Source organism: Podarcis tiliguerta (genome assembly GCF_965153285.1).
Source record: "Podarcis tiliguerta genome assembly, chromosome: 10".
NCBI lineage: Eukaryota > Metazoa > Chordata > Lepidosauria > Squamata > Lacertidae > Podarcis > Podarcis tiliguerta.
In genome coordinates, this window is record NC_139543.1 from 26,893,696 (window position 1) to 26,917,090 (window position 23,395).

General features: G+C 41.8%; 1 long non-coding RNA gene across 1 annotated transcript; it reads left to right on the forward strand.

Moving 5' to 3' along the window:
- Positions 1-8,967: 8,967 nt before the first annotated feature.
- LOC310658339 lies at positions 8,968-23,336 on the forward strand. The gene is made up of 3 exons (XR_014502249.1): positions 8,968-9,144; positions 21,167-21,255; positions 22,385-23,336. It is a non-coding gene; the product is annotated as an uncharacterized lncRNA (long non-coding RNA).
- Positions 23,337-23,395: the final 59 nt, after the last annotated feature.

A 23,395-nucleotide genomic window follows, 5' to 3' on the forward strand; every position in this document is an offset into this window, starting at 1 on the left:
TACCTGGATCCAATTTCATTTTAAATAACTTACATTTCCCACAGGCCTTGCATTTTCATCTCCTACTTAAACAAATACGATGCTGGTAAAACAAGAAACGCAACAGCAATCAAAATGAGACCTCACCAATTGCTGCTCACATTTTAATCCCTGCAGCTATGGGTTCATAAGCTGGCTTATATTCAGCTTCAGATCCTAATTCGTAAAAATGAGAATAAAACTATTTAATGTACGGGGAAGTTGTAAAGATCAAAAGAACAATGCGAAACAGCTTTTTCATTTGAAAACCACTACGTGAATGATGACAATCATTTAAAAAAGAGAGACCTAACAACAATTGGTCACACACAAACGTGACCAAGTGATGGAAGAGAATAACGCAGATGATAAAAGTGTGGCAACTCAAGGCAGTGGGCACAGGATGGCTTTGTTTATTCCGGCCAACCGTTTGCCCTTATTCTCACTACTACTGCAACACCATAAGAAGGAAATAAAAGGAGATAGAAAGTATTTCACTACAGGTGAGGTGCAAATAGCTCCTTGCTTGTCTATCAAGCTCACTTTTGGTCAACAGAGACTCCGCATGCAAAGAAAGGCTATTGAACCCAGTTCAATTTTAAAAGTGCTGGCACTGACCTTTAAAGCCTCAAATTGTGTGGAGCCAGGATACCTTAATAAGAACTTCATCCGCCCATAACAACCTTCTTCAACACTAAGATTGACGTCAAAGTTCCTACTTTGGAAGAACAGCGGGTACCTATGGGGCTTTCCAATGTTGAAGTCTTTTAAAATAATATTTCTATTGATTTTTACAGAAATCACATTATGGAGGGGGGAAACACAAACATATTCCAAATATACGTTCAGATATGTTTTTATGCCAAATGTAGACTCGTTTTTGTCTGATAAAACATTTTCAATTTGGCCATGTACATTTCGTGCAAAGTTTGAAAGTAGGATGTTTAAATAGGATTTTGAAATAGCTGAATGGTTCCTTTTAATCACTGATAATTACTTCAGGTTGTATTGGCTAGGGAGCCTATGCTAGTCCTGATATTATCTGTACACAGAAAGGGATGGGGACCTGTGAGAAGCTGACAGCTGAAATCCGATTTCCTGGAATTTGATACTCAAAGTTTGGTCGAAGTCCATTTTGAGCAGTCATTGTTAGTTTTAATATATGTATTGATCATTTCCTTCCTTTCTGAATATACTGTTCTAAATGTCAGAAGAGAAATCCTACTGCAGAGATGCATTGGTTGAGCACCATTCTTAAGTATTCATTAACTTGAGAAATCAGATAACCTATTAAGCTGTCTTAATAGGAGCATACCCTACCCCACAGGTGCCCATTCAACCACTTCGGTTGATGGAATTGGCAATAGTACAGGTGCCACAGAATACTTGTAGCACATAATACCTGTAAGAACTCAATTGTTTCGTATGGCAGTGCCTACTGAAATCAAGTAGCCACTTTCATTGTGCTCCTGTTTTCAGCTCCTGCTAAAATCATTCCTAATAATAATAATAATAATTTATTATTTATACCCCGCCCATCTGGCTTGGCCTCCCCAGCCACTCTGGGTGGCTTCCAACAAAATACAGTGGTACCTCAGGTTACATACGCTTCAGGTTACATACGCTTACATCCACTAACCCAGAAATAATGCTTCAGGTTAAGAACTTTGCTTCAGGATGAGAACAGAAATCGTGCTCTGGCAGCGCGGCGGCAGCAGGAGGCCCCATTAGCTAAAGTGGTACTTCAGGTTAAGAACAGTTTCAGGTTAAGAACGGACCTCCGGAACGAATTAAGTACTTAACCCGAGGTACCACTGTATTAAAATACTGTAATGCATCATACATTAAAAGCTTCCCTAAACAGGGTTGCCTTTAGATGTCTTCTAAAAGTCTGGTAGTTGTTGTTCTCTTTGACACCTGGTGGGAGGCTGTTCCACAGGGTGTGCGCCACTACCGAGAAGGCCCTCTGCCTGGTTCCCTGTAACTTGGCTTCTCGCAGTGAGGGAACTGCCAGAAGGCCCTCAGCGCTGGACCTTAGTGTCCGGGTAGAATGATGGGGGTGGAGACGCTCCTTCAGATATACTGAAGGGGTTAATTTTAATTTGTTTTAACATTCATATGCTTTAAAGTAGGTTTGTATTTTTGTTCCTTGATTTTACTGTTTTATCTTTTGTAAACCACTTTGAGATTGATTTTTTTTTTTTTACAATCAAGTGGTGTGTAACTTTTAATGAAATAAATAAACATGATCACGCTGATGCCAAAGATTTGCCAGCTTGCAGTTAACCTTTTGGCTCTGTTGTAGGTTTTAGCAGGATTCAGAGCATGTTCAGCAAATAAATTCATTCAGGTTATTTTTGAAAGGAGGAAAATGGGCAATGTTTGTGTGCTTTTGAAAAGAAAACCCACTATTGTGTAGCTAGACGGTTACAGTAAATATATTTTTAAATCCCTTGTGGTGAACATCTAACCAGTCCAGATTAGATTCTATGCTGAGGAAGGTCGTTATTTTTGTCATATGTTAGGTAAAGGTAAAGGGACCCCTGACCATTAGGTCCAGTCGTGGCCGATGCTGGGGTTGCGGCACTCATCTCGCTTTATTGGCCGAGGGAGCCGGCGTACAGCTTCCGGGTCATGTGGCCAGCATGACTAAGCCGCTTCTGGCGAACCAGAGCAGTGCACGGAAACGCCATTTACCTTCCCGCCGGAGCGGTACCTATTTATCTACTTGTACTTTGACGTGCTTTCAAACTGCTAGGTTGGCAGGAGCATGGACCAAGCAACGGGAGCTCACCCGTCACAGGGATTCGAACTGCCAACCTTCTGATCGGCAAGTCCTAGGCTCTGTGGTCCTAGGCTCCGCGTCCCTCTCATATGTTAGGCATTCAAGAGAGAGAGAGAGAGAGAGAGAAAAGGACACTACATTAAAGAAAATCCTATCATGTATATACTGATTGTGAGTATGTTTGAAAAGACTAGCAGCTGTTCACAGCCTAAGGGCATGTCAGCAAGTGTAGCAGAGGACCGTTCTGACGACTTCTTTTAAAAAGGAATAGGTTGACATTTCTTTAACACGATGCAAATAAGAGTGCCATAAGTCATAATAACAGCACAGTTTCTGCTTCTGTGTTATTATCATAACATACATGGTTAATGTTTGCAAATCTCCATTTACCTAAAGGAATGGAAAATCATGCTCGGTGGCATTTAAAAATATGAGCCACCAAAATGATGGTGGGACTGGAACAACTCCTACATGAGGAAAGGGTGCAATATTTTGTTTATTTTTAAAAATGACTGTATGGTGACAGGATAGAGATATGATAAAGATATGCATGATTTGGAGAAACTGTGGTTGTTAGCCTGCCACAGTGGGGCTCCTCCATTCTTATACACCATTTCATGGTGGGGGTGCAGACACATTGTGACTAGGCTGGTGTAGCAATCTCTTTATCCTATGCCTGAGCAGCCCAGCATACCTGAAGGAGCGTCTCCATCCCTATTGTTCTGCCTGGACACTGAGGTTCAGCGCCGAGGGCCTTCTGGTGGTTTCCTCGCTGTGAGAAGCCAAGTTACAGGGAACCAGGCAGAGGGCCTTCTCGGTAGTGGCGCCCGCCCTGTGGAATGCCCTCCCACCAGATGTCAAAGAGAAAAACAACTACCAGACTTTTAGAAGACATCTGAAGGCAGCCTTGTTTAGGGAAGCTTTTAATAGACTATTGTATTTTAATATTCTGTTGAAAGCCGCCCAGAGTGACTGGGGAAACCCAGCCAGATGGGCGGGGTATAAATAATAAATTACTATTATTATTAGTAGTAGTAGTATTTATAGTGCAAAAACAGCAACCAAACATCCATCATCTGTGTAAACCACCACTGACCACCATTTTTGGTCCTGATGCATGCATGACAGCCATCCACAGAGAAAGGCAGCAGATTCAGGGTGGTAGGAACACTTGACCCCAGTGAAGGTCCCTACACCATGGCACAAACAATGACACCACAATGCCCATACTCCATGGACTGGTGAGAGAAGCAGTGACCGTCCTGCTTCACCTTGTCCCCATAGGCATGGGTTTGAATTTCCTTATGCCGCACATTTCTCCCAAAGAGATGGAAGGAGAGGGGTCTTCTAATTCTCTCTCTCTCTCTCTCTCTCTCTCTCTCTCTCTCTCGGGGTATACTTCATGTTTACCATTTCAAGTCAGCCTAGGTGTTCTGACTGACTTTCAGCAATATCAACATTGTAGCTGATGTTTTCTAAGAGTTCAGTCAGACAGCCTTCATCAATAGCCTCTGCCTGTGTTCAGATGCCTAGAGAGAAAGTTGTACGTCATGTTTTGATGAGATGAGATTTAGGACAACTGCAACGAAGATCAGCTGGAAAAGTCTATAGAAATATATCATAAATCCTTGATCTGCTTATAAAAAGAGGCAAATGCAACAGTTAGTCATTATAAACAGTGAAACATTTTTTTAAAAAAAATGTGGATGTGTTTGTTACTCTGGGTGCCTTCAGGAGCGGGGGGGGGGTACAAATTCAATACATACATAAAACTACAAAGGTAAATTACTAGTGATTTATCAGTGAATTGGGTTTTGTTATTCGATTCCAGCATTTTCAGCAAAAATGTGTGTTTACATACCTCACATGGTGGCATGCGTCATCTGGGGTAAGTGTAGCAGAGTTGCTCAAAACTGTAACATTAGAAAATAGCCAGATGTAGGAAGAAGAGTTTGGATTTGATATCCCACTTTATCACTACCTGAATGAGTCTCAAAGCGGCTAACATTCTCCTTTCCCTTCCTCCCCCACAACAAACACTCTGTGAGGTGAGTGGGGCTGAGAGATTTCAAAGAAGTGTGACTGGCCCAAGGTCACCCAGCAGCTGCATGTGGAAGAGCGGAGACGCGAACCCAGTTCACCAGATTACGAGTCCGCCGCTCTTAACCACTACACCACACTGGCTAGGAACTTAGCAAAGAAGCCTACCTGTGTCTACTCAGAAGTAAGTCCTACTTAATTCAATGAGGCTTACTTCCAGGTAAGCGGGGTTCGGATTGCACCCTTAGAGTTCAATATTTGCTGCTCCTTCTAAAAGAAAAATGCACACTATTTTATTTATATTGTCATTTCCTCTTTCAGCTCAGATTTCCATATAATCACACAACTACCCTTGCTGCGACTGTTAGCATTTTTGCTTATCACCAACCCACACATATTCGTACAATGCAGTTATGTGTTATACACTCTCCCCACATCTTTCATGCAAACTTTCTCCCTTATCTTGTTCCTCAGGAAGGAAGAGAACCTCAACGTAAAGGAACTAATTTGTCAGACCTGGGATAATCCTTTTTAAAAAGCAATGTCTATTCTGACTGCTAAATATTAAAACTAAATTTGTTATAGATTCAAGAATGCAATCCTATAGAATAGCCTACTTGGATGTAAGTGCAGCTGAACTCAATGGGAATTATGTCAGACTAGATATAATCTGTAGGATTGTGCTGTAAATGATGTGGGCATTTCTTTAAAGGCTATCATTGGCCCTCTGTTCTGTTAGAATCTCTATGACCTTCAGTGGTTTATATGTATTGTTTGAATTCTAAAACTAGGAAATGGCCACCAAGAATGGAATGCTCTTTGAGTCCCCTCCAGTTGTGATTTGTGCAATTCCCAAAACAACCGGCCCTCAGATTTCAGCCATAGGGAGGACTAAAATCTGTATGAACAAATGACTTTTTCTGATTAGTTTCTATAAGGCTCTCATATTCCAAACTAATACAGTTGTCGTACCTTGGAAGTCGAATGGAATCCGTTCCGGAAGCTCGTTCGACTTCCAAAATGTTTGGAAACCAAAGCTCGGCTTCTGATTGGCTGCAGGAAGCTCTTGCAGCCAATTGGAAGCCATGCCGGATATTCGGCTTCCAAAAATCATTCAAAAGCCGGAACACTCACTTCTGGGTTTCGATTGTTCGGAATCCAATTTATTCGGGAGCCAAGGCATTTGAGATCCAAGGTACGACTGAATGAGTATTGTTATAAGATTGGGAGTTTGAACAGGAGAGGGTTAACTGAGCCAGGAGTACTGTTGGAGGTTCCCCTAATAGTCTGTGGTAAGGCACCTAGGCACATCTTTTGAAATTACAGATGCGGGGGGGAACCTAGGAGATGGTAAGAGAATATAAGGCACCATTGCATCCCCACATCCAGCCAGAACTAGAGGCAAAGCTAACTGTGTGTCATAAACAATTGCATAACCGTCAACTGTCCCTGAGTGCTCACTGGAAGGACAGATCTTGAAGCTGAGGCTCCAATACTTTGGCCACCTCATGAGAAGAGAAGACTCCCTGGAAAAGACCCTGATGTTGGGAAAGATGGAGGGCACAAGGAAAAGGGGACGACAGAAGACGAGATGGTTGGACAGTGTTCTCGAAGCTACCAGCATGAGTTTGACCAAACTGCGGGAGGCAGTGGAAGACAGGAGTGCCTGGTGTGCTCTGGTCCATGGGGTCACGAAGAGTTGGACACAACAACTAAACAACAACAACAACTGTCCCACTTTAAGTGGGACATCTCAGAGTTGCAGAAGCCACCCTGGTGTCTGAATGGATCTTGGAATGACTTGTTTCAGCTCCTGAGAGTGTGTGCTCCCAAAAGACACCCATTTTGGAGGGCCATGCTCTCAGGCAAGTCACCTCCAGGGCCTTTTTTTCCAGCCGTAACTCAGATCTGGCACCTCTCAGGTGAGCGCCATTGCCATTAGAAGAGAACAGGAGAAGCCCTCATGGTGAGTTCTGGCACCTCTTTTTCTAGAAAAATAGCACCCCCGTGAGGATGCAGCCCCCAAAGATGTGCATCCCTATTTTCCTCTGTAAGATGTTGAACCTGTAGTTTCAGTCAGGTCTAGTCAAATGTTGTTTTGAACACTCATAGGTTCACTGAAGGTGGTGCAGGGGCTTGCAGTCAACGCCCCTCCCCATTTTAAATACCCCATGTTCCCAACTCTGATCACCCCACCATAGTTGCTACATGCAAAAGTTTGAGAACAGAAATGTATCCTCACATCTAGTTTGGACCTAAGTCAAGCAAATTAGTAACCTGGCATTAAGGGGGACTGAAAGGTTTAGCAAGTACAGACCTGACGCTTTGGATACTTAATTTTTTTGTGGGTGGGTAGGGGGTTATAAATATCTGGAGATTCAATTTATTTTCCCTGAGTGTTACATTAAAAATAAATCCTGAATTATGAATGTTCTAAAATAGCAAATTGAAATTAGCTATGTAAAACAGGCAGGGTAAAATAATGCTGCTACTCACATAACTCTGATGGATAAATAATAATGCAATAATGTCCAGTCTCAAGATACTCAGCATGTGTAAACATTTCAGTGAACAACGTGATCCAGTAAGATAAATAAAAGTGGAAATAATTTTTATCAATAAAGTGTGTTTAAAAGAGATCTTTGTGGAATGCTAAAATAAATGATCTAATATGATCAAGTGAACTCAGTAATCAAATAATGTTAAGGGGGAAAACACCCTCATTTTCCTTTGAGATACTTTTGTGTATCATTTAGCAGAAGAATTGGTAACCAACTGAAGCATAGTATTCATCTGATATATTTACAGTGCCTGTGTACAATTATAAAAAGGGTGTCTGACTGGTTTTGTACAATACTAGTATACTACAGCTACTGTTTATAGATAAGTGCTTTAGTAAAACAGGATAATATAAACAAATAATGGCAGTGGTTAGAAGGCTTTGAATTTATGTGCAATGGTGGCAAGCAATGCAGGAACATCGCCTCACGCATTGGTGAATTGGCAGTATTAAATGGAAGATGCACTCCCCATACGTATGGTATAAAGCGGGGTGTCTCAGCCCATAACTATTCATGTAGTTAGACTTATAGATGTACTTGAGGACCTTGCTGAATCAGGTCCTCAGTAATACAGGCTTGAGCAATGAATAATTGAAATAATGATGCTCGGGAGTCCTAATGATCTATGTGGCAACACAGCCTAGCCAGAAGATGCCTTTTCAGCAGAATCCCACCAGTAATCCATTAACAGCAAGCAAAGGCATTCTTCACTTTTCAGGAAATGAATGGGAAGCCAGAGTCGAGGCCTTTGGGAAATAACGATAGGTTTTCTCCCCCACTCCACCCCCATTCCCGCCTTACCAACCTCCTTTATTGATAAGTGAAATTGTCAAATGAATGTAATCAAATGAGCAAGCAGCAAATAGCCAAGGAGTAAATAGATTGGTTGCAGATGTGTCAAATTACTACAGTGGTACCTCAGGTTACATACGCTTCAGGTTACATACGCTTCAGGTTACAGACTCTGCTAACCCAGAAATAGTGCTTCAGGTTAAGAACTTTGCTTCAGGATAAGAACAGAAATCGTTCTCCTGCGGCGCAGCAGCAGCAGGAGGCCCCATTAGCTAAAGTGGTGCTTCAGGTTAAGAACAGTTTCAGGTTAAGTATGGACCTCCAGAACGAATTAAGTACTTAACCTGAAGTACCATTGTATAAGGCCTTACCAGGAATGCCTTTTTTTCTTTCCAGAATCACAGACTGGTGGAGGGACCTTATTGACCCACTGGCCAATTTAGGGTAAAGCAGAGTCTATTTTTTACTACGACTCCCGTCATCTCCAACATGTAAATAGTCCTTAACATTTGTGGGGTGTGTGTGCACCAGGCTGGCAAAAGCTGCTACTGCCAGGCTGCGTGTAGCTAGATGATACCGATTTGTCTATACATTTCTCCTTCCACTTGCAGGATAGCTGAATCTCAGTTTGCTTTCGCTGCCACAAGTGCTTTCACAGGTGAGCAATGGGACAAATTTGACTACCACTTTTCCAGTCTGTCTAACCCTAACAATGAAACATTCAATTTACGAAAACCTTTATTATGTTTATTATTTTTTCCCAAGGTTTTTCTGAGCGTGGGAAGGAGGAAGATAAAAAACCCCCACCCCCCATCCTTTTTGTGAAACAAGCCTTGACCCACCTAAACATGCAGTTTGGGATAGAACGGTTCTAGTATAAAACAAGTGTTTGTGTCCCACATCTTTCTTCAAAATATCAATTGAAGAGAACAAGCATCTGAAGTTCTGGTAAGCCTGTCCAACCATAAATCCCAACACTAATCCGAGTCATAAACCTAAATATAAAATATGATGAATGTGTGTGCTTTTGGTCTATATACATGTCAAATTCATTTGAGAAATCTGACAGGAGATGAACAAGAAAATAGCCCTAAAGTGGTGCCTAATAATAATAATGAAAAATGTATTTTTGTTTAATCCTTTATTCCCCCCCCCTTTTGTTTGATCCTCTTTAAAGATTAATTTTAAGCCAGCCAGGATACTTGTTTCCTATATATAGTAGTACAGAAAGAGAAGAGATAGAAACGATAGTTTTTAAAAAGTACTCACGAGTTATATAATGTATTTGTCAAGAAGGAATGACAAATGTATCTAAAATTAGCAATGTATAGGATTTGAATAGCAGTTTTGTGGGATAACAGGACTTATTTCAGGGCAATAAGCCAAAATAAAATCGGCCTAGAAGAGGAGTACAAAAGGAAGTGCTTCTTCATGCAATACATAGTTAAACACAGTTAAACTATGATGGCCACTAACCTGGGTGACTTTAAAGGAGGATTAGACAAGTTCATGGAGAAGAGAGTTGTCAATGACTGCTAGCCAATATAGCTGTGCTTTAGGTAGAGGGCAGAGGTAGAGGGAACCTTGATCCACATGTGGTGGCCATGTAAATATGATAGAGAATATCAGGAGATGATTCAAACAGAATTAAAAAAGATCCTCAAGATCACATTTCCCAAAAGATCTGAGGCATTTCTGTTAGGGATAACAAGTGATGATGTCCCGAAAAAGGCACTCAAATCTCTTTTTATATGCAACCACCGCAGCTAGAAGAAGAAGAAGAGGACTTCCGGAGGCGGCGCGAAACCGTGATGGCGGACCTCTTCGAGCTCTGAAGAGGGGCACCGCAGAAAAGGGTTGTTTCGCTACGGCGCAGCGGCAACCCATCAAGAAAAACCACGGACAGAGAGAGTCCGTGGCCGTGGGACTCGGCGGGCACCTGGAGCGACCCCAAATTCGCGGAAGGGACCCCGTAAGGGGCTCCGGAGTGAAGGAGGGGGAGCGGTGCTGTGAGTTCATCGCTCTTTCTGCGGAGGCGAAGCCGCGCGGCTGTCACGGATGAGCGCTGACCTTTCTTCCAAAAAATACTACTCTGAAACAGCAAACCCGTGAGTAAGGACTTAAGATTTGTTACAATAACTTGAAGAAATTTGGCTGAAACCGGGAGACGAGAAAGAGGAAGTCCGTCTTCCGGCACTGCTTATAAGATCAAAGCAGACTGTTTAAAGAGCGGAAAGCGCTGTGAACAGGGAAGCTTTAAGGCTTTAAAGTGGGACTTTCGTGCACACTTGAAATTCTATTCTTAAAGGAAGAAAAAATACAGTTTAAATTGGACTTGGAGCGGTCCCCCATGGGGCGAGGGAAGACTCTAACCCCAAATCTTCGGGTGGCCGGGTGAAGTTGCTTGACTGCGGAACTGTTACAAACTTCCAGATACTTTTGTAACTGAAGTGCAACTTTTGGGCTTACTTAGTTTGAGTGGATACAATTGCAGGCACCTTGTTGGAACATTGTTAAACGTTTTAAAGTGCTCTGCAGGACTTTTTTCTTAGTGTTTTGGAACTAACTTGCTTTTAAAATTGTTTTTGAAAACGGAAACTTTAATGGCGGAAAAGTTACCTTCTTCTTACTAACTTTTGGTGGCACTCCCCCTAGAGGACATTGGATAACAAAGGCCTGGGAAAAGTTTTTTTGCTTACTTTCTTTCTCCAGACTGTTTATAAATTTGGACTTGTCTTTCCCATGGGATTACAACATCTGACCTTGAACATTGACTGATGAGTGGTACAGGAAAGACAAGAGCAGCCAAAGCTAAGGAAGCTAAGGAAAAAGAAAAAGCAAAAAAGCAGGCACAGCTTTTGCAAACAACTTTAACTCAGGGACGTAGACTATCAGTGCCTGCTGTGCTTGCAACACAAAAAGTAGAAAGTGAAAAGCCTGAAAAATCTGAAGAGGAAGATATGGCATCAGGAGGAGCAGAGGCAGCACTGAAACAAGTTTTGGAACAATTGTCAACATTAAATCAAAAAATTGATAACCAATCAACAAAAATTGACCAAGCTACATCCTCGATCCAGAAATTGACAGATCAGGTTTCCCAACACACCCAAGCAATTGAAAAATTGCAAGGAGCAACGGAAGAGAACCGTAAATTGGCAGGGGAAGCCGTTGAAATTGCAACATCAGCTAAAAAAGAGGTTGAGGAAGTTAAAGCAGAAGTCAAGCCTCTGCATAAACAGATAGGGGACCAACAAACCTATCTCTCTTTGGTGGAACTGAAAAACCGGGAGACTAATCTTAGGCTTAGGGCGGTCCCAGAAATCGAACAAGAAGATTTGATTGGATTTTTGACAACAGAATTTTCAAAGTTCTGGGGCTTAAAAGAAGAAAGTGATTTTAAAATAGTATCGGCTTTTCGACTGGGAAGATTGGTAAGAAAAGATAGATCTAGAGACTGTCTAATAGCTTTGAGATCAAGAGAGGAGAGAGACAAAATATTAGGCCTACACTTCAAAAACTCAATTGAGATACAAGAGAAAAGGGTGGAAATCTACCGAGATATTCCTAAACAGCTATTGGATCTGAGAGCCACCTATTCAGAATTGGCTAAGTTGTTGAGACTTAACTCAATCCCTTATAGGTGGGAGTTCCCACAAGGACTATCATTTACTTACAAACAGAAGAAGGTTAGAATAAGATTACCAGAGGATCTACAAAAGTTCCAGCACGACCACGGAGAAGATCTCCAAAAAGAAGCAGCAGCCCTTTGGCCTATACTTAAACCAGGACCCACTCTGCCAGCAGGCGGAGGGACGCCTAAACCCTCGGAATTAGAGGAAAAAGAAGATACACCGCTCTAGGTGTAACAGAATAGTTCAGGATGTCTCTGCAGCTACTCAGTTGGAATATAAATGGCGGAAATTCCCCGGAGAAAAGAAGGAAACTGTTTCATATATTGAAGAAAGAACAATTGGATATTATTTGTTTACAAGAAACCCATGTGACCAGGCTCCACAGGAAAGTTTTGGTCAACAAAAGACTAGGCCAAGAGTTTATTTCCTCAGACAAGGTAAAGAAAAGAGGAGTGGTGATTTATGCTAAGGAGAGCCTGATACCTAAATTTTTATTCAAAGATGAATATGGAAGAATTCTGGCAATTGAAATCCAGACCCAAGGAGAAAAAATATTGATACTAGGAATTTATGCTCCAAACGACGGGAAATCAGAATTTTTCAAGAAGCTGCATGAGACGCTGCTGGACTATCTGGACTATGCTAACATCATAATGATGGGAGACATGAATGGAGTGGTGTCTACACATATGGATAAGTCTTATAACCAAAATCTAACATTAGACGGCAGACTGCCTAAAACTTTTTTTGAAATGACTGACAATCTGGATTTGATTGATATATGGAGGACAAAGAACCCCCTAGGTAAAGAAGGAACTTTCTTCTCTGAGGCCCACCTGTCCTGGTCAAGGATCGACCAAATCTGGACCTCCAGGGGGCTGGCACCCAAGACTAAAAAGGTGGAAATCTGCCCAAAAACATGCTCCGACCACAACGCTCTGAAATTAGATCTCAGACTTACTCAAACCGGTTCCTTCAGATGGAGAATGAATGACACTCTTTTAAGAGATCAAGAGATTGTGAAAAAGGCCCAAAAAACATTAAAGGACTATTTTGAGATAAATTTGAATACTACAGTAGAAAAAAGAACGATCTGGGACGCAAGCAAAGCTGTCATGAGGGGGTTTCTGATACAACAGAATACAATTAAGAAGAAGCTCTGGAATGGAAAGAAAGATAAAATACTGGAGAAAATACATCAAGGAGAGAAAAAATTGAGAACTAAACCAAAGTCAAAGGATCTGTTGAGAGAAATTAAATTCCATCAAGCAGAATATTCAAAATTGATTAATCAGGAGATTGAATGGAAAATAAAACAGATGAAGCAAAGATCCTTTGAATCAGCAAATAAATGTGGAAAGCTGCTAGCTTGGCAGCTGAAAAAAAGACAAAAGTTGAATACAGTTACAAATCTAGAGATTGAAGGAAGAACGGTGCAGAAACCAGAGGAAATTAGGAAGTGCTTCCACAGATATTTTAAAGAACTTTATGTACAGGGGCCTCAGAAAGAATCAGAGATAGATCATTTTTTAAAGACAAATGGACTATCAAAAATAACTCAAGATAAAAGATCAATCTTGAACTCTACAATAACCACCCAGGAAATTGAAAGTGCCATTCAGAACATGCAACTAGGCAAATCTCCAGGCCCGGATGGGCTTACCTCCAAATACTACAAGACTTTGAAAGACTATTTAACACAACCCTTGTTGGAGGTATGCAACCAGATCATGGATGGGAAGAGGGCACCAGAAACGTGGAAAGAAGCGTTCATCACATTGATACCTAAGATAGAATCTGAAAAGACTCAACTCAAGAACTACCGCCCCATCTCACTCCTGAATGTGGATTACAAAATATTTGCAGACATTTTGGCAAGTAGACTTAAAAAAGTTTTAATTGAAGTAATTCACAAAGACCAAGCAGGCTTTCTCCCTGGTAGACATTTATATGAGAATACCAGAAACATCATCGATATTTTGGAACTTTTACAAACTAACAGGAACACAAGGGCGGTGTTAATTTTTGTTGATGCGGAGAAAGCATTTGACAATATATCTTGGATGTTCATGAAGAAAAACTTGGAAGGGATGGGAGTGGGGCGGGGGTTTGAAAATGGGTTACGAGCAATTTATTCAGAGCAAAAGGCCAAATTAATAGTGAACAATGTGGTGACGGAGGAGTTCAAAATTGAAAAAGGGACACGACAAGGGTGCCCTCTATCCCCTCTTTTATTCATTTCAGTCCTGGAGGTGCTATTGAACATGATAAGGGAGGACCGGCTGGTACAAGGGATAGAGGTCGGAGTGAAACAATATAAACTTAAAGCTTTTGCAGATGACCTAGTTTTGACATTGCAGGAGCCAGAATCCAGTACAAAAAGAGTTCTTGAACTTATATCTGAGTTTGGTCAGGTGGCGGGGTTTAAGTTGAACAAACAAAAAACCAAGGTTTTGACCAAGAATTTGACACTTACAGAAACAGAGGGGTTTCAGAGAGAAACAGAATTAAATGTGGTAAAGAAAGTGAAATACCTAGGGATCTATTTGTCTTCCAAAAATTTGAATTTATTTAAGGACAATTATGAAAAATGCTGGTTGGAAGTAAAGAAGGATTTAGAAATTTGGTCAAGATTGAAACTTTCCTTGTTGGGAAGGATTGCAGCAATTAAAATGAATGTATTGCCGAAAATGTTATTCTTGTTTCAAACCCTACAGATCGTGGACAGAGAGGAATGTTTTGGAAAATGGCAGAAGGATATATCTAAGTTTGTCTGGCAGGGCAAAAAGCCCCGAATAAAGTATAAAATATTAACTGATTCAAAAGAAAGAGGGGGGTTTGCCCTGCCGGATTTGAGGTTGTACTATGAAGCTGCAGCCTTCTGCTGGCTGAAAGATTGGTTTTTGCTAGAAAACACCGACGTCCTAGATCTGGAAGGTTTTGATAATGCATTTGGTTGGCATGCATATCTATGGTATGACAAGGTTAAAGTTCACAAATTGTTTAAAAGCCATATTGTCAGAAAAGCGATTTTTGCAGTCTGGATGAAATATAAAGACTTATTAGAGAGTAAAACACCGAGGTGGCTATCACCGGTGGAGGCCAAAGCTCGAAAAAGACCCAATATGGAGGCCTATTGGCCGAAATATTGGGAATTAATTGAAAAAATTGGAGACGGTTGGAAGTTGCAGAGCCAGGACAAATTAAAAAACAAGGTGCGAGATTGGTTACATTATGCTCAAATTCAAGAGGTTTTTAAAATGGATAAAAAGGTTGGTTTCCAGGAGGGGAAATCGAAACTAGAGACAGAATTGTTAGAACCAAAGACCAAGATTTTATCTAGAATGTATAACTTGCTGCTTATGTGGAACACACAGGATGAGACAGTTAAATCTGCTATGATAAAATGGGCACAGGATGTTGGACATAATATTATGTTTGAAGACTGGGAAAGGTTATGGAACACCGGAATGAAATTCACGGCATCTAGTGCCTTGAAGGAAAACATTATGAAAATGATATACCGGTGGTACATGACCCCAGTCAGGCTAGCCAAGATGCATCACCTGTCTGACAACAAATGTTGGAAGTGTAAGGAAGCAGAGGGGACTTTCTTCCATCTCTGGTGGACCTGCCCAAAAGTGAAGGCCTTCTGGGAAATGATTTATAATGAATTGAAAAAGGTATTTAGGTATACCTTTCCTAAGAAACCAGAGGCCTTCCTGTTGGGCATGGTGGACCAGAAAATGTCAAAGAAAGATAGAACTTTGTTTATGTACGCTAGCACAGCAGCAAGAATACTCATTGCAAAGAGTTGGAAGACACAAGATTTGCCCACGCTGGAGGACTGGCAGACGCAGTTGATGGACTACATGGAGATAGCTGAACTGACCGGCAGAATCCGAGATTTGGATAAAGAAACAATTGAGGAGGACTGGGGAAAATTTAAAGATTATCTGAAAAAATATTATAAGCTGTATGAATCCTAAGAAAGTGCATGATTAGGAAACGTTAAGCTTCTGCGAATATGATTAAGTAAATGGTAAAATTAGTGACAAAAGAGAAAAGGAGACAATTTAAATTGAATATGTTATGTTTATTTTAAAGGTATTGAAATTGAGATATAATATATTGTATTTGGATACATAACATTCGAAAGTTACAACAAGGTATGAAATAAGGTAACAAAATGCTGACATTGTTAATGCAAAGAACGCAGAATCGGAAGGGGTGGGGAAGTCCAAGTTTTATTTTGTTTTTGTTGTTAAAAAAGAGAAAATTTGTTTCTTGTAACTACTTTATTTGTTTATAAACCTATAAAATTATGGAAAGAAACGCAATAAAAAATTTATAAAAAAAAAAATAGAAGAAGAAGAAGAGGAGGAGTTTGGATTTGATATCCCGCCTTTCACTCCCTTTAAGGAGTCTCAAAGCGGCTAACATTCTCCTTTCCCTTCGTCCCCCACAACAAACACTCTGTGAGGTGAGTGGGGCTGAGAGACTTCAAAGAAGTGTGACTGGCCCAAGGTCACCCAGCAGCCACATGTGGAGGAGCGGGGATGCGAACCCGGTTCCCCAGATTACGAGACTACCACTCTTAACCACTACACCACACTGGCTAGAGTGGTATATGCGGAGAGGGGGACATGGAAAGAAAAAGAGATACTCATGAAAGAAATATGGCAGAATAAATTGATATAATACACAGAATTAGTAACTATGACTGCAAAACTAAGAAATAAAGATGAGTCATGGGTAGAGGTGAGTGGATGTGTTTTTAAGAGTATCTCAGAGGGTGTAATAGTTTAACCTAGAAATAGGAATGAACATACAAGCAGCAGATAACATTAAATAAAGGAAGATTTGAGACGAAAATGGATGGAATAGTAGATTATGCAGCTGACAAAAGACTACCTAGCATGCCGTGGAGAGATGGACTGGGAAGTCTGAGGTTAAGAGATAATTAAGACTAATATATGTATATATAAATTGTAAAAATGCATAAATAAACAAGCAAGCAAACAAACAAAAGATAGCTGTGCTCTGCCGTCTGCATTTGGAGGCAGCAATGCCTCTGAATACCAGTTGACACAGGACAGAAGAGGGCTCTTGCGCTTGAATCCCAGAGGCATTTGGAGAACTGGTTTGCAGGACTAGATGGAGAACTGGGGTGGCCCAGCCTGCTCTTACATTTTTATTGATAATGGACATCATGCGATGCAGTTGTAAAGCTTTATGTGTGCTCATGTAGCACTTCCACATTCGTTTTGGCGAAAGGAGAAGTTCTCTGGATCCATCACAAAATTGTCCACACCACTGAACTTAATGAGGAAACTCTTGCAGACAGGGGACTTTCATGTGGATAACAGATTCTGTGCAAAGAATTTGCCAGACTGACAAGTGACTTTTTGGGTGTTCTGCCTTTCCTCCATTTATCTGCCCATACTAAAAGTGCAGTTAATGGAAATCTGCTGTGCCACAAGCCTCAGTGGGGGCAAGAAAGCAAAAGGAGAGCAAGAGGCAGATAAGCTTGCTTTGATTACCAGGGTGGCTCTAAACCAACAGACCTCATGAGTGCTGATCCTCATAGCAATTTGACAACACCTATTTCCTTCTTGACACAAGGAGGAATTGTAAAGAAGGAAACCGTGGAGTGCATGAGTCACCCTTCCCCTCCCACCTCTTGCCACCCAGTCTCTCTGTGTGACAGCTTATGATGGTACCCAGCATCTGAACTGTGTCCTGACAGCTACTAGGGACACCTCTCCATCTCCTGAGGCTGCTGCTTTGATGTGAAAGGTCATGGGTGTAGGGACTGCAAGCAGTGGTGTGTGGTCAATTGGACCAGGGGGACTAGGCTAGTCCCCTAAATGTTCCCTTGGGCACCTCCTACCCAAAGCCCAGGAAGCTTCTGGCCTGATTAGGGAGGGAAGCAAGATACGTACACAACATTGGGCCTCCACAATCGCCCTTGCAAGCTGGCACCTCTGGCCCTAACCCAATGAAAAAATTCACTGCACTCCAATGACTGCAAAACAGTGTATACCTTGCAGTGTATACCTTGTAAAGCAGAAACGGGATCTTAAGACAGGACCCCATATTTAGACTGTTCATTTCCTGGTGCAGACAGCAAGAGCACATTATACCATTGCGCACACATGTGTTAGTTTAGATCCCCTCCTTCTGCTTCAAGCAAAGACAGTGGGTGAAGATCCCCTGACATTTCAAATTGGCCTAAAGCCAATGTATGGGTGCTTCAGAACAAAGCACCCATACAGAAATCTGTTAAATATAAGAGGGTTGCTGCTGCATCATCATCATCATCATCATCATTTATTTATACCCCGCCTATCTGGCTGAGTTTCCCCAGCCACTCTGGGCAGCTCCCAATCTAGTGTTAAAAACAATATAGCATTAAATATTAAAAACTTCCCTAAACAGGGCTGCCTTCAGATGTCTTTTAAAAATAGGATAGCTGCTTATTTCCTTGACATCTGATGGGAGGGCATTCCACAGGGTGGGTGCCACTACCGAGAAGGCCCTCTTGTCTGGTTCCCTGTAACTTTGCTTCTTACAGTAAGGAAACCGCCAGAAGGCCCTCAGCGCTGGACCTCAGTGTCCAGACTGAATGATGGAGTTGGAGATGCTCCTTCAGGTGTACAGGACTGAGGCTGTTTAGGGCTTTAAAGGTCAGCACCAACACTTTGAATTGTGCTTGGAAATGTACTGGGAGCCAATGCAGATCTCTCAGGACCAGTGTTATATGGTCCCAGCGGACACTCACAGTCACCAGTCTAGCTGCCGCATTCTGGATTAATTGCAGTTTCCAGGTCACCTTCATAGAGCACATTGCAGTAGTCTAAGCGGGAGATAACTAGAGCATGCACCACTCTGGCGAGACAGTCTGCGGGCAGGTAGGGTCTCAGCCTGCGTACCAGATGGAGCTGGTAGACAGCTGCCCTGGGCACAGAATTAATCTGTGCCTCCATGGACAGCTGTGAGTCCAAAATGACTCCCAGGCTCGAAACCTAGTCCTTCAGGGGCACAGTTACCCCATTCAGGACCAGGGAGTCCCCCACACCTGTCCCCCCAAAACAGTACTTCTGTCTTGTCAGGATTCAACCTCAATCTGTTAAAGTTCACAAGTAAATGGTTAAAATTGTTAGCAATGGTTGTCCTTTTATTTGTTTATTTTTTTCTCTGCGGAAAGATCTGATGTAATGTCTGGTAGCATTCATAACAGTAATTGAATGAAAAAGAGGCAGTTTGGCCAAAAATGGTAGGTTGCACAAGTTTCATTGCAGCAATTGAGCAAGTTTTTTCCATGCAGTATCTTTCTGATGCAACAGGCTTTTCCCTATGTAAGCTAGGCATCCTGCAGCCACTTTGAAGTAGAGAAGTCATAAAACACAAACTTGATTTGCCTTGCCCTGAAATATCTTTGGATATCCTTTTCTTTCCTTTTCTTAAAGATACCCCTTCACGGTTGTAATGTGGGAATCAGGAGCCCACAGGAAAAACTATGGTTAGTGTTACCTTTTCTACTGTGGATAGAGTAACATTGATGCCCGCAGACCCTGGACCAATTAAGATACTAGTTAAATACATCTTGAAAATGGATGCATTGTAAAGTTATTAGATGTTTGCTGAATACCAGCAGCACATAAAATCTAGGCTTATGTGTATGGTTAGGTAAAGGGACCCCTGACCATTAAGTCCAGTCGCGGATGACTCTGGGGTTGTGGCGTTCATGTCGCTTTACTGGCTGAGGGAATCAGCGTTTGTCCGCAGACAGCTTCCGGGTCATGTGGCCAGTATGACCAAGCCGCTTCTAGTGAACCAGAGCAGTGTACGGAAACACTGTTTACCTTCCCGCTGGAGCGATACCTATTTATCTACTTGCACTTTGACATGCTTTCGAACTTCTAGGTTGGCAGGAGCAGGGACCGAGTAATGGGAGCTCACCCCATTGCGGGGATTTGAACTGCCAACCTTCTGATTGGCAAGCCCTAGGCTCCTTTGTGTATGATTAACTGCACATAAAACAATGGTGAATGTTTAAGTATGATTCCACAAAAGCTCAGTCTTAAACCTGCGCTCCACAACCAATAGCACCGTACAGATTCTTGAAATTAAGGGTTAAAATATTCGTTTCATAAAAGATCCATGATCAGTTCTTCCGCTTCCATTTCCGCTTCACAACAACTTTAGATACTGTGGAGACTGATTTGGATGCCTCACCCTTCCCCATGCCGTTTCCCAGTCTAAATCCCCCTGAAAGCTCAAAAATCAGAGCGCCCTCCCATTCCTTAATAAAAATGAACACATGTTGGGAACTCTGATCTCATATCTCCTGCAAGACATTGGTTTTGGCCCCCCGGGGCTTGAGAATCACCAGTGATTTTTTTTCTAAGTACAGCTATGGAAATGAGCTGCTAGGAGTAACTTGACTTATGTTTCTGGATTTCTGCATTCACACCTGTCAGCTGAGCAACCTGGCAAGTCATTTCCCCATCTAAAAAAACATAACCTTGCTTACGAAGGCTGTGTGTAATTAAACTGAGTCCATACTTATTAAACACTGAGTCACACTGTTCTTAGATGGTGTATTTTAATCTCTGAGCTCATCTGTACATGGCTGAATTGCTTGGCCTTATAAAGACTGTGAAAATTGCAATAAAACCAGAGGAATTGGCAGTTATGCAGTTTGCATGTGTGCTGAACTTCAGTTTTTTAAGGGTTTGTTGCTGTGCTGAACACCCAAGAGGTGTTGAGATAATGAGTTATCCACTCTTTGAAGGCTTTCTAGGATGTATTGCAGAGCTATCCATACTCTTAAGTAGAAGTGAGGCTGCTGCCTAAGGCAGCTGATTTTGGGGTTTAATGAAATGCAGTGCAGACTAATCCATTGGAGTGAGTAGGGTATGAATAGGGTGAATATCTTCAGGAAAGCCTCTTCTGATATAGACTTGCCTGGACCCTTAGATCATCAACTGAGGCCTTCTCCAGGTTCCTCCTCTGATGGAGGCTTGGAGGAGATGGGCTTTTCAGTGGTGGCTCCCAGGGAGATCTGTTTCATACCTTCACTGACATCTTTTTGGCACCAGGTGAAAACTCAACTCCTGATGTGTTGATTTGCAACCTGGATATGTGTCACAGCAACCAGAGAGCCAGGCTGCCCTACCAAAATCCACCCCACCCCTGCAAAGTCAATCACAAAAATAAATAAATGGTGCAACATATTTCTAATTCAACAGTTTTGGCCATTCTGGCAAACACAGTTTAGGAGCATGACAACCCTTTGGTTGATTTATAATGCACAGATTCTGGTTTTCCAGGGTCCCTGAATATCATACAACTTGGTAGAGGAATATTCACCATCTTCCCAGTCAGCCTGCACAGACCTCACTGGCCATTGCTCTGTAAGGTACACAATTTGTTTCTAAGATTTACTGTAAAACTGACAGCTTAATATAATTAGATGAGTGTAACTCTTCAGAAGCCAGAACACTTAATGACCTATACAAAATAATAGCCTGAGGCTCTTGATTTGCCCATGGATGTTTGATGTTGTAATCCTTCCAGACCAGGACATGCTGACTCACTTAACTCTGCTCAGATCCTGCTGTGCATCTGCTGGACATATAAAATATTACATTTTCCTGTTTCCTATGGGTTTTTTTTTTTTAAGCATTTGGGCTGTTGATGTGATTTAGGTATGCATTTAGTAGAGAAGAAGAAGAAGAGTTTGGATTTGATATCCCGCCTTTCACTCCCTTTAAGGAGTCTCAAAGCGGCTAACATTCTCCTTTCCCTTCCTCCCCCACAGCAAACACTCTGTGAGGTGAGTGGGGCTGAGAGACTGTGACTGGCCCAAGGTCACCCAGCAGCTGCATGTGGAGGAGCGGAGACGCGAACCCGGTTCCCCAGATTACGAGACGACCGCTCTTAACCACTACACCACACTGGCTCCCCTACACCACACTGGCTCCCAGTATATGTACCAAGCATGAATTACAAAATGCCATTGCAATTATCAACTTATAGACATGAATAACTCTTAAGTGGGTAAAAATAAAACCTCACCAAAATATCTTGGACATGATCTGATTAAAAGTACATGCATTCCCGTAATGTGTGTGTGTGTGTGTGTGTGTTGCATCATTACTGCAAACTTGGTCTTACTGGAACAGTCAACTCCTTAAAAACAAAAACTGAAAACAACTCTCTTAAGCTGAGCTGAACTTTGAAGTCTAACGAGTGCTTCTGACTTTCCTCAGAAACTGAGATAATGTGACCTTATTTGGAACAAATCCACAGCGCACACATAAACTATTGAACCCATGATACTAGTCTAGAGAGAAAAATGATTAATTTATCTAGACATGCTACCTCAAAACCTATTCTAAAATTGACGTAAGGAATATTAATTGCTTCACATTATTAAAGAACACTAAATGCTTCCAAATACTGTATGAAAATGATGGTGATAATATTGTATGAAAATATGAAATATAATGGACCATTACCTATCCAACTTTTCTGGCCCGCTACAGACTGAAGGAGGTTGAGAGTGTTGTCCTTTTCTGAAGAAAAGCTGCTTTCTAATGAACAGTGACTCAGGAAGGTCACAGGTTGAGAAATACTTGCAATTGAATGCTTTGTCAAATGCAGGCATGATTCCCATCAGAAGGTATGGAATTCCTGTCTTTAATCCTCCAATGGAAGGAAGGCTTTTGTACGGTGTGTCAGACACAGACCTGCTGTCGAGCTATGTTGGATTATATGACCAATCCCCAGTTAATTAAACAAATTCACTAATACCAGTAGATCTGTCTACTCCATGCACTTACATACAAATCAGCATGGAAAAGTTGGGAACCTCCTGACATAAATGTGAGCCGAGTTGATGAGGGGCATGCGACACAAAGGTCTTTCTGCTTTATCATGTTGGTGGCCTCGTTCCAATTCCGAGAAGCATCCAAAACGCCAAACCCTGCATCACTATGTGGTGTCAAAAGTGATTTGATTTACAAAGTCCAGAAACAGGAAGCTATAAAACAGGGGAGGCTAACTTGTGACTATCCATCTGCTGTTGGGAGTGCAGGCCCAACCAGCACCAACCAACGTGATCAATGGTCAGGGATGATGGCCATTGTTGTCCAGCAACATTTGTGCTTTCTACATGAAACTGCCAACATAATGACTTAAAAGGTTCTACAGAATACGTAATCTTCCATACTATTGGTTGGATCCAAAGGTTTCCTTCCTCCAATTGTTTTGTAAGCTGTCATGGGAGGGTTCTGCCCTGAAAAGTCACATTTCCTTAACGCACAAATCCAAGCCTATAGTATTTTCCCCCCATTAAAGGAAGGAGGTACTAACGAGAGGATAACAAGAAGCAATATGATGCAACATGCCATTCATTCATGACTATGGATACAATGTGCTGTTATGAAGTACTTCAATAAACCCATCACTGGGGAGAAATGCTTCAGGCTTTCGGGAAACAATCAAGGGAGTGGTATTAAGGTGGATAAAGAAATCAGTTTAAATCACCGATTCTT